General features: G+C 37.3%; 1 protein-coding gene across 1 annotated transcript in view; it reads left to right on the forward strand.

The window, feature by feature from the left end:
- Positions 1–13,031, forward strand: part of CTTNBP2 (cortactin binding protein 2) — an 89,614-nt gene that overhangs the window by 21,125 nt on the left and 55,458 nt on the right. The gene's annotated exons all lie outside the window — the stretch shown is intronic.

The following is a 13,031-nucleotide window of genomic DNA, read 5'->3' on the forward strand; positions in this document are numbered from 1 at the left end:
ACAGGTTAGAGTAAATGATTTTTCAGTGCATAGTTTGGACTGATTTCTTCATCTGCATTTTATTTAAATTTGTAAAGTAATGCAACATGCTTTTTGTTCACCTCATTGAAAAAGTGTTGTTAGACATGACCTTAAAGAATGTTCAAATTTTTATCGCCCCCCCGTTTATGTATTTTAATGTATTGTAATTTTTTTTTTTTTAGTTTATATTATGTCAGCTAAATTTAGTTTTTATTAAATTACTTGACATGTTTTGATACACTGCTTTATTGCCAAACAATTCAAGAACCTAACACTGTTCCAGTAAATACCTGAAATACCTGTGTGGACCTCAGTTTTTGAGAATTGCATGACTGGTTAGAATGTAAGAAAATAGCTTTTGTTGTATGACAACAAAATGACCAAGGCTGCTGAAGACAGCATAGACTTCACAACATTTCCTGAAGTCCAGTGTTAATTGAAGGACAGCCTTATACCTTTATTCTTAATATTACCAGCATCCATGTTGCAAAAATTTGGAAATACTCTTTATAGTATTGGTGGATTGGCTTTCTATATAGCATCTTATATAAAGGATCATTTCAGGTATCTGTGAAAGTATTTACTTTCCTTATGTTCAGTGGTTTTTGTAGTAATAGTTCTGTAAGTGTGGATAACTAACAAAAAATACTTTTCTTTGCATGATGGAAGGTATCACATGAACTGTATTTAGACTTTCCTTCAAGTAGCATCTTTTGTTTCTTGCACTTTATTATGAATGGAACAGAGAGTCTCACCTTTTCCAATAGATGCTGGAGATGTAGCAGCAGCAGTCACTGAACTGATTAACTTTGTTGATCTGAGGGATCCTGGTATTTGACACATAAAGGCCTCTTCTAGAAGCCACTGACAAAACAAGTTTTCAGTTGCATTACATCACTTCTTGTGGTAGTTATTTGCTATGTGCCAAAGGGAGATAATAAACACTGAGCAAAGCAAAATTTTTGGTAAACTGTATTAAAACACTCCTGTATATGTGATGTTTTACTAAGCTTAAGCTTCACTATGCAGGTAAATAACCTTATTCCAAGTTCTCATAAAATTGGGGACTGTAAGTATGAAACTAGGAGACTAGTTTTCTATTATGAAAACTCTATGGCCTTGCATTGCAAACATCCTTTTCACTCTGTCGTTTAGAGCAGTGACTGTTAAACTGATAATAGTCTCTCTTTGTTTTTCACATAAGATCTGAATATCTTTATTGTTGCGAGGCACGTAATTACTGATCTAGCTGAAAATATTCTGCTGGTTTATTATTTGGATAATTGCTTTGCCTTTTCCACTTGATTCCTCCTACCCTTGTTTGATCTTTCTGCATAATCCAACATAAACTAGTGAGTAGAGATGCACACACTATTTGTAAAAACAATAAAAAATTCCAACATCACGTTGATGTAACTGTTTCTCGGTTTCTGTGATCTTTATGAATAATACAGCTGTGACTTCATTGTTAGAGTGACTTATTTAAAATGCTTTATCTGTTTGCCATCATTACTCATGTTGCTGACAATGAGAAATGCAACTGGGTCATCCTATCTGTATTATTATGTTAACTGAAATTTTCCATTTTTAGTTAAGGGAACATACACAGGATATTTTCTCTATGCCAATAAGTGGTACAGTTAATTTTGTTGATGGTAACATTAAAATGCAACCAGTAACAACGCTTCTTCCTTTTGTTTGTGTGTCTTCATCTTGCTGAAGAAAAACTGTAAAAGGTTTATTCTCTGTTCTTCCAAATAAATTATGATAGTAATTTATAAGAACTAATTATGAATAAGATAAGAGATTTGATTGGGGTCCTTTAGAAATTCAACACTTGTGAAGCTTTTCTCTCTCCCGCTCAGTTTTGATGCTGTTCTGACTGATGGATAGGTCTTTCCACCTGCAGCTCTTCCAGAGAGAGGCATGTGTCTTGGAATGTCTGGCAGTGTACTAAAAGTACTTAGCACTAGGTCTCTTATAAAAGCAGCATTCCATTTGTACAAATAAATAGAAAGTTTGAGAATATAGAGCAACAGTGATTATAGTGAGTTCTCTCTGAAATAGCAGAATAAAATTTTAGCTAGATATTGTGGAAATATAAGCTGTTAGATGGCAATTTTAAAACTGGTAACTTTTAAGTAATGGTATCTGTAAAGAGAGTACTAGCTGGAAAATTGCTTTACAGTTGTATTAAAGGGCATAAAAGCCAAGATATACAGTGCAGATCACTATTCTGTTTACTTTAAAATGTTCCATTCTAGAAATCAAATTTATTTAGTTAAATCCATTTGTTCGTTCAGCTTCAGTAGTTGTAGTAGCAAGAATAAAATTGTTCTTGTAGGTAATACATATCACTCTCACAATTTATCTTCAGTGAATACCAGAAATAATTAGAAAATACTGAATTCACTTACTATACCTCAAATTAATCTATATTGTTAATAGAATGACTATTTCAGTTGGAAGGGACCTACGATGATCATCTAGTCCAACTCACTGATCCATTCAGGGCTGGCCAAGTTAGAGCATGTTATTAAGGACATTGTCCAAAAGCCTCTTAATCACTGACAAGCTTGGGACATCAATTGTCTCTCTGGGAATCCTGTTCCAGTGTTTGACTGACCACCCCCTCGCTAAAGAAATGCTTCCTCGTGTCCAGCCTGAGCCTACCCTGGTGCAGCTTTGAGCCATTTCCACACGTCCTATCGCTGGATACAGGGAGAAGAGCTCAGCATCTCCCTCTCCACTCCCCCTCCTCAGGAAGCTGCAGAGAGCAATGAGGTCACCCCTCCGCCTCCTTTTCCCCAAACTAGACAGGCCCAACGTCCTTAGCTGCTCCTCACGGGACATTCCTCCCAGCCCTTTCACCAGCTGTGCTGGCCTCCTCTGGACCCATTCAAGGACCTTCACGTCCTTCTTGAGCTGTGGGGCCCAGCAGCGCACACAGTGCTCCCGGTGAGGCCGCACCAGTGCTGAATGCAGGGGATAATCACCTCTTGCGAGCGGCTGGTTACGCCGTGTTTGGGGCACCCCAGGGTGCGGGTTGTCTCTTGGCTCCAGGGCACACAGCTGACTCGTGCTGAGCCTGCTCCCCACCAGCACCCCCAGCTTCCCTTCTGCGGGGCTCTTCTCCAGCCGCTCCTGACCCCGTTCGTATTTTTGCCTGGTGTTACTCCGTCCTAGGAGCAGAATCCAGCATTTTGACTTGTTAAATTTCATCCTGTTAATCATTGCTTAATGCTCCAATCTATCTAGATCATTCTGCAAGGCCTCCCGTCCCACGAGAGAGTCAACAGCATCTCCTAGTTTGGTATCGGCACCAACCTTGCTTGATGGTGCATCCAGATCATTGGTATATTGAACAGAACTGGCCCTAGACTTGGAGCCCGAGGAACACCGCTGGAGGCCGGTCTCCAGCCAGGTGTGGCCCCATTCAGTACAATGCTTTGAGCTCTGCCCTTCAGCCAGTCTTTCACCCAGGGAGCTATGAACCCACTCATCTCAGAGCCAGACAACTTGTCCGGAAGGATGCCATGAAGGACAGTGTCAAAAGCCTTTCTGGAATCCAGAAAAAATACATCCACTGCCTTTACTTCCACTAGGTGGGTCACAGAAGAATATCAAATTAGTTAAACAGGACTTTCCTTTTGTGAACTGATGTTGACTATAGCTGATGATTGCCACTCATAATTTGCATACAATTGCATTAAGCTAATTAAAGTTTGGTTACCATGTAATTGCCATACAGTAATACGGGATGATATTTTAGCTGAGATTTTGAGAGCTTGAAAACACAAAAATCCAAATGCTGTAAATTAAAAAAGAAGCACCAATTGATTTAGTTGAAGTTTTTCTGTTATGCCTTTGTTATGTTTTCTTTCTTACTGAGCTGAAGAAACTTTTAAACTGCTAAGCATGGAGGTTAAAGTGCTCTTTTTTGATCAGAGGTGAAGTCGTATTTCCTTCAATATTTCAGAAGAATGGCTGACATTTCCATGCAAAGAATTATGAATTGATTTGCATGAATTTGAACTATAGATCTGAATGTGCAAAAAACTTTAGATGACAAATGGTTACTTAAAGTATCCAGAAAGCTCAAGTCTCTTCTATCATTTGGGATTCACTATCAGGATGAAAATCTGTGTTATTTTCAGAGATAAATGTCTGGGTGGTTAGTTAATCAGAGCATCGAATAGTGATACTTTCTTACAAAATACTGTCCTATAATTTTCAAATATTTAGGCATCAGACAAGAAGGCTGTCATAAAATAGGTCTAATGTCATTTTTATATAGAACATCTGGATGGTTCTTGTTAGTTAAAAACTTGGCTTGAGCTTTTTCTCCTTCATCATTTAGAAACTTAGTGCAAGGCCTGAGTTTCAACTCTTACATCTGTAAGAAGTGAATAATATTTTATATTGACTGTATTGTTTTTTTCTTGTTGGTACTGCTCTGTTAGTAACTGATCTTAGCTTTGTTATATGGCCTTTTCATTTTTAAATCTGCATCCTCAAAATAGTGGATTTTCATCACTCTAAGGGCAAAAATTTGTAATGAAGAGTTGGAAGCATGTGTATGTCTGTCCTGTCTGTATCTCTTTTATGGAGGTTTTTGTGAGGTAGCAGGGAGAAAGGGAGGGAGGTTGTGCTCCTTAGCAATGTTAGGGTAACAGTAAACAGGTACTATTGGGTGATACTCTCTTGGAGTCAGACCCCTAAGGAGGTTTGGGGTTGATCATTACCTTGGTTGTATAATTCTTCTTCAGTGCTTTCTGATATATTCTAAGTCAGGACTGTTTAAGTGTTAATTAATTAAATGTTTGTCCTCCTATACACAGAGAGATTTCAATTAGTCGTTAGGCATGTTGTGCTTTCGTTAAGTCTGCTTTTTAGTGCAGAGAAGAGGAAACTGAACGGCTTTTTGCAAACCACTTTAATATTTGGCTGCTTGGCATGAAATAATCTGGTTTGTTGTTTTTATCAACACTAGGTAAGATCTGACCTTTTGTGCCTTATATTGATGGGTTTGTATATCTTCTTAAGTGGAGGTTAGTGAGGATAGCCTTTTAAAACAACATACCGTCTTATTTCAGAGCTTTCTTTTTACCTTAAAAAGTGTTTTTTTAAAAAGCTGGGATTTAAAGCTATGTGATTCTGAGAGAAAGGGGTACTTTGTGAATTAGAAAGTTTTGGAAAAGTTCTATGGGTTGTTGTGTATAAAAGAATAATGCAGTGTTTTGTTGTTACTCTTATTTTAATGATTCACACTTGGGATAACTTTTCTGGAAAAACTGATTTTATCTCCGCTTTCATGCAGCCTACTTCAACTGTAATAAGTTTATTTATATAGCTTACGACTGTTACGAGAGACTGCTCCAAGATAGTTTTGAATGTTTTTTTCTGAGTATGTGTGCCTTACATTAAAAATTACTCAACAGGTATATTTTATTTTCTTAGTAGCTCTACCAAAAGACTTGAATTCTTTCATGATCCTGATCAGTCATATGTAAAGAGCATTTTTTATAGTATTAAACAATTAATTATGCTCTGAGAGACCTATATAACCTGTATGTTGGTTTTGTTTCCTTTGCTGATTGCATCCTACCATTTCTCAATTCTTTCTACTGTTTTTACTGTTTTTGAACTAGCAGCCTGTTAAGATCATCAGTTTTCTTCAGAGAATTTCCATTCTTTTCATCCTTAAAGTGTATGTACAAATTTTTGTCTTACGATACATGACACTTAACATGGAAATGACAGTTCAAATATATTGGCCAAATGTTTTTCATATAATATTGAGTTCATTAAAATCTAAATCACTTGTAGACTTTGCATAGGTATGCACTGTCACAGTGCTGAAGAAAGGTATTTAGACTGTAATTAAGAAAGAAATTGAGTATCATGTGTATTGACAGAAATCATGCTGCAGGATACAATTTCTTCATCTGTGATTGATGTTTACATTTCCATGTTTAGTTTGTTCTGTAAAGTTTTATATGGAAGTAACATCCGATATGGTACTTTGAAAACATTCATTTACATCTGCTTTAAAAAAAAACCTACCACCAAAGAGGCCACCAAAGACTCCAAACAGTATTGTGAAACAGAATTGCTAGCATTCTTTAAAGACGCATTCTTAATAACTCTTAAAGTCACTGATCCTATGATTCTTAATTAATCATAGTAACACATCATATCCCCCACCCCTGTATTTTGCAGGTATCTCTCTGAAAGTACTGCTTTTATTATGAGTATATAGAATCATAGAATCATTTAGGTTGGAAAAGACCTTTGAGATCATCAAGTCCAACCGTTAACCCAGCGCTGCCAAGTCCATCACTAACCCATGTCCCTGAGTACCGCATCTACAAATTTTTAAATACCTTCACAGATGGTGATTCCACCGCCTCCCTGGGCAGCCTGTTCCAATGCTTGACCACCCTTTCAGTGAAGAAATTTTTCCTACTATGCAGTCTAAGCCTCGTCTGGTGCAACTTGAGGCCATTTCTCTTGTCCTGTCGCTTGTAATTTGGGAGAAGAGACCGACCTCCACCTGCCTACAGCCTCCTTCCAGGTAGTTGTAGAGAGCGATAAGATCCCCCCTGAGCCTCCTCCTCTCCAGGCTAAACACCCCCAGTTCCCTCAGCTGCTCCTCATAAGACTTGCGCTCCAGACCCTTCCCCAGCCCCGTTGCCCGTCTCTGGACACGCTCCAGCCCCTCTGTGTCCCTCTTGCAGTGAGGGGCCCAGAGCTGAACACAGGGTTTGAGGTGCGGCATCACCAGTGCCCAGTACAGGGGGGTGATCACCTCCCTTGTCCTGCTGGCCACACTGTTTCTGATACAAGCCAGGATGCTCTTTGCCTTCTGGCCTTCTTGGCCACCTGGGCACCCTGCTGGCTCATGTTCAGCCGGCTGTCAGCCAGCACCCCCAGGTCTTGTATTGTTGTGTGGGGCTGGTGTGACCCAAGTGCAGGACCCGGCACTGAGCCTTGTTGAACCTCCAACAATTGGCCTTGGCCCATCGCTCCAGCCTGAGCAGATCCCTCTGCAGAGCCTTCCTGCCCTCAAGGAGATCAACACTCCCCGCTAGCTTGGTGTCATCTGCAAACTTACTGAGGGTGTGCTCAGTCCCCTCATCCAGATTGCCAATAACGATACACACACATATATATATTTATGTGTGTGTGTGCATATATAGCGTGTATATAACTTTCTATCAGCGATCTGGATGAGGGGGTTATACATACAATACATAATATATAAAAATTATATATATAATCCTATATTGTATATATGTATAGTGTATATATATACTATATCAATGAGATATATAGATTCATTAATAATTCTTTTGCTGAAGTGAATAGCTCCAGCAAATCATTTCAAGAGACTATAATTCCACTAAATAAGATTTATAAACATGTTCTCTTTCAGCCACCTTCCTCTTTTCAATAATCTATTAACCTTCCAATTTTATTTACAGTCAAGGGCTCACCTCCGTCTTTAACATAACACATAAGCTTTTACTGCCTCCTCTTCTGTGCTGGTTAGTTTTAGAAAATGTTTTACCAGTGCCTAATACATATGTCAAAAGAAAATATTAATATGAACCTATCAACATCTGTTGAAACGATTTCAGTATATGTGGAAAGGGAAATTAATCAGAGGAACAAACGTTCCTGAAAGGAAGGAAATTTTGTTTAAGGGTTCTGGGGCAGCTTTAATTCAGTTCTATTGTTTCACAGCAGTGTAGGACATGCAGTCCTATTTTTGATGTTTATCATCACTTGCTTCATGGAAGACTTGGACTTGCTGAACTCTTAACTTGGCAGGTAAACGAAGAGGAAACTCTTGAGATATGTTGGGGGAATAATGCAGTGTTAACCTTAAAAATACTGTTGCTTATATATTCTGTTACTGGTTATGCAAGCTGAAAACTCATATCAGCAAATGTGTGCAACTAAGATCAATGTAGATTATTACTGAACATTACTTTTATAGTTAGTTTCCTTTATGTGATTTTTCAGGTTTCATTATTGATCTTATTATTTACTATTATTTTATATTTATTTACTATCTATTGGCCGTATTTGGTTTTCCTTGCTTTTTTAATGCTTTTAGCTTTAAGTCGACAGCTGGATACTGTGTGAAGACCTCCTTACCCCCTTGCATTCTTTTTTCAATAACAAGGGGGAAGAATCTAATTAGACTTCATAATCCTCAGTTTGGTCACTGAAAATATTTTTTTTTGTTCCTTCTGAAGTGGAACATCAGAAACAAGTGACTGCAGGCCAGTTCTTATACTGGATTTGCAGCTTTTTGCACAACCCATCATCCACATGCCTCCACTCGTTTTGTTCCTCTCCCAGCATGTGCCTCTGCCAGTCCTCATCTGCCTGTAAATGAGTGGGGTCAGTGATTGTAAAGGGTCAGCTTGAGAGATGGAAGTGTCCAGGAGGGAGCTGGATAGATGCATAGACATGACTTGTATGACTTTGTGTGAAAAAAGTTGGTGTAAGGGTGAATGAGGTGTCTTGCTGTATGTGGTACGAGACAGGCTCCCTGAGAGAGTAAGAAGCAGGTTATCTTACAGCCTGATCCTCCAGATTCTTGTTGGCCGCAGACATAGGAGAGAAAAATTGAGGGTAAAACTTCACCTTGTGTCACACAGCTGTGTAAGCCCTGGGATTGTTCAGTACTGATTTTTTATTTTGAATATAACAGACTAAAAGTTCTGTTTTCTAAGTCTTAAGTCTGTTTTCATGATCCAAAGCAAGACATAAGACTTGTTCCACCATTAAGTATTTGGTTGTTTTTCCTTCCTCTGAGACTACATTTCTGTCATTTGTTACTTGAGAAGATGGTTAGCATCTACACGACAAAAGTTAACCGTCCTAGAAGAAATCACTAATCACAGAGTAATTTAGCTTGCAGGCACCTTTAGAGATTGTTCAGTTCCATCTTCTGCGTAACGCAGGACTAATGTCAAACATGGATTGGGTTGCTTGTGGCCTTATCCAGTTGAGTTTTGGAAATCTCCTAGTGACAGAGGTTGTATGTTTTCCCAGTGCAACACGTTCCAGTTCTTATCTGCTCTCAGTGAGAAGAATGTGTGTCCAACTGCAGTTTCCCTCAATTAGATCATGGGACAATTGCTACCTGTCCTGTCAGCGTTCAGTGTCCAGTGTTTCTCCCTGGTTGTCTGTTTCACACTGAAAAGTCCTTTTTCTACTTAGCTCTTCCTTGAAGAGAAGCCATGTTGTACCTTTTGATCTTCTTTCACTCCTCTCTGAAGATGTTTTCCAGTTCTATTGTATTTTTTTAGTATAAATTTATAGTCCACTCTTGATCCAACATAATGCTATAGACCAGCCTGTCCATAAAAAACCTTGGAGTTTTCATTCTTTTTAAGTAGTAGTTGCATCCTGATTTTGGTCTACTTGTTTAATGTTTCAGATCCTGTGTAAGGATTTGAAAGCTCTGTATAAATGTGGTGTTCCTTCTGGACTTAATTAAAAAGCTGTTGTAAATAAGCTTAAGTTTTTACTCTATTGCAGTAGTGAATTTAGTTAATTAACTACTTAAAGGGGGTTTTTTTCTTCGTTTTTAGATCTTTTCCCTTTGTGTGTGTTTGCTGTCACTTTTCATTAGCAGTTACCTGTTGGAGGATTTAGCTTAAGTCATAATTTTGTGTACAGCTGGCGTAGGGTGCAAAAAGAATAGTTTTCCATGGCCATTTTTTATACCTTTAAGTACTTTCAATCTCAGTCTTTCCATTAAAAGGCTAGTCGCTGTGCAAGTGGGTATGTACAGAAAAATATAGCTCAGGGTTTATAAATTCATATAGCACCTTTCACAGCGCAGCAGTCCTGATTACCTCCTATGGGTGCATATTCTGTTTGGTTTTGAAAATTTTCTGTTTGAAAATGCATTCAGTGAATTATTCACTGATGAACTTTTTAAATGTTATTTTCTGTATATATAGTTGTGCAATTGAAGTTAATACACGAGACAGTACTAATGCTGTTTTAGCACAACCACCAGATTATGCAGAGCCTATTTTAGAGGATTAATTACCCGTATGACATTAGACTGTACATTCCCCAGATAATAAGTGCCATAAAAAACAGATATCTTGATATTGCTACTAGCTCTTATGACTGGAAATTCAATGCTGAAAGGTGGTGTAACAGAAAATTTTCTAATTCTAATATTTCTATTTCTCTCATCTGGTGTACTTTAGTGACATGCAAAGGAACAGAAGTATTATTTTAGGGGCTGGAGGAATCGTGTAAAAAAAAAACAACCCAAGCCTAGCTTTTCTTTCTGCCACTTAGTGCCTAAGTTTTGAGAAACTACTCTTTGATTCCCTTCTACCAAGCTTCTGCTTTATCTTTTATTCTGGTATCTTCATTTGAAATCATGCTCATCCCATAATTTTATTTTATATGTTTAGTTCTTGTATAGAAACATGTAAACATTGTTTTAATATTTTGCATTTAGCTCCCTTTTGAGTTGGAAGCATCCTGACACAACTTGGCTGTTAATGGTTTGAGAGTCGCCAGTCTGTTTTATCCTGTGCTTGAAGGTATATAGTTACGGCTTCAGCCCTACAGGGTCTGTCATCCCAAACCACGTGCTGTTCAAGACCTATTGGTTTTTTGACAGTCTTAAGCTTTCAGATTTTCCTGTAGCCATTTAATTCTTAATGCCAGCAGATTGTTTTGATTTTCATTGGGATGAAGCTCAACTCTTCTGTGTAGTTTCATCTTTTCCTTATTTAATGAATCTGGGCACCCCATCCTGTTACTATTTTGGCAGGTGGACGCTGAACCTTTCTTTTCCTTGCTTGTTCTGTTAATAGCTATGCATGTTAGAGAACATATCAAATACATTCATATTGCATGCGTACAGCATGTGCTGGTCATAGAAAAATTGGAAAATACACATTATTTCACTGGTTGTCTAACTGTGTTTCCTTAAAAGCATGAGTGGTTGCCTTTGCCTGTGAGATCAGTTAATCTGCTTGGCTTCTTTTTTTGCTGTTGGCCTCTGGATTGAAGGATGGGGGCTTTGGTGGTCTTTTTTTGTTGTTTACAGCTGAGCTGCTACATCAGTGGTTTTTCCTTTACTTTCATGGCTCACTTTCTTTATATAAACTAAGTGGCTTTTACACTGCTGATAATTTATATATAGATTGTGCCTCCATCTCCATTAATATTCTTAACCTGCTTGGGTTTGTCATCTTGTTTGGCTACTTAGCACTCTAATCCATTTAGGGTCAGGTTTTTGGTTTTGATTGTTTCTTTTACATGAAGGTTGAATTCCTAAGCTGCATACTGTCCTGTAACTTCAGTCTATGGAACCAGGAGCTACAAATATAGCCCCTCCCCACCTGGCTTTGTAATATTACCTTTGAAACCATCTATTTTATTTTATTTTAATTTAAAATCTAAGTTAAAAATTAAGGGATTAAAATATTAGACTAATTAGGGGTTACTTGCAAGGCAATTTATAAAAACCCCAAAGTTCTATCAGCTTATTTTTGTCTCTTCGACCAATTATTACCTGACTCTGTAAACCTAGCTATACTTTCAGTCTGAATGAACTCTGTGAGCTTTTTCTAAAGTTATGCCCCAAAGGCCTGGGTTTTTTATAAATATTTTCAAGTTCTATTTATACTATCAAATTGAAAAATAGGCTAAAAGTATTTCAAGCATCAGAATATGTAGGCACACTCATTTCTGTTGCAGTCAAATGCTCTTTTACCTTTTGATTTCCCACAACAGTTCAATTTTGCAGACAATATATAGGGAAAAGTTGGGCATTCACTAAGCTGTGTTATTTGTAGTTAGTCTCCGGACAGTTTTTCTAACATAGTTCTTATGTTCTTTTTTGGTTTCTCATGCCCTGAAATGTGCGTTACCTCTTATGATCTTTACATATGTTTCAGTTTTAGCTTCTTCAAGCTTTCCAAAGGATTTATGAATCTATTTGGTAACCATTAGGCCTGTATCTCATGTTTTGTATCTCAGAAATGGCTTATTCATCCTCTTTTTTGCTTATTCAAAACTGAATTTGAACCTAATCACAAATAAATCTTGTATGCATTTTTTGAGAGATTCCTTTTTCTGATGGTCTTTCTATGCACTGTTTTGTTTAGGTTTTTTTCTGATTTTTTGAGACTTCTTCAAAGAGCTCTTCTGGTGACTCTTTTAATTTTTAAAGAAAGAAATCTTAATTTTCTTCCAAAACCTGTGCTATAATGGTTTGGCTGTCTACATTCTGCTTTCTGTTATATGTGCAAGCACAAAACCACCACAACAAAATTTTAGAAATAATTGGATCTTTCTGGTGGTGTTTTGGTTTGGGTTTTTTTTGGTTGGTTGGTTTGGTTTTCTTTTACCCCCACAAATTAGATGGGTCTTAAGCCTGAGATTTTGGAACAATATTTTCTATTAATATTGTTAGAAGTCAGTACTTATCTGTGGCCGTCCTGTGCACTGTGTATTAAATGTATAAAAATACCTTCTCTGAAACTGATCTTGTTTTCTTGTTGGGCTGAAGAACCAAAAATTTGTCAAGCAAAACTACCTCTGATCTTTATTGTTTAATTATTTTTTGTTATGACAATGATGTGTTGTACTGTAGTTTGGAAATATAAATATGTTTTAAAATAAAGGTATGGAGAAACATGATCATTAATTTCTTCCTCAACAGAGATATGGGAAATGTCTTTATTTCAGATAAGTCATGGTGGTATTTTTGCTCTCTGCTTGTCTGCTATTACTTATCAAAATCTCTGTATGTATAAACATACTGTCAGATTTTTTTATTTCAAAAATATTTATTTTGGTACTGCAGTAAACACCCAAAGCATGTTTTCATATCTTTTACTAGCATCATTTTAATATACAGAAATAGAAAACTTTTATTTTAGAATGTTTTTCTTCCTTTTCCTCTCTGTGTATCAGCCAATTTACAAGTTGTTATTTTCATGATACTT

This window comes from Falco rusticolus, chromosome 5 (assembly GCF_015220075.1).
Source record: "Falco rusticolus isolate bFalRus1 chromosome 5, bFalRus1.pri, whole genome shotgun sequence".
NCBI classification, from domain to species: domain Eukaryota; kingdom Metazoa; phylum Chordata; class Aves; order Falconiformes; family Falconidae; genus Falco; species Falco rusticolus.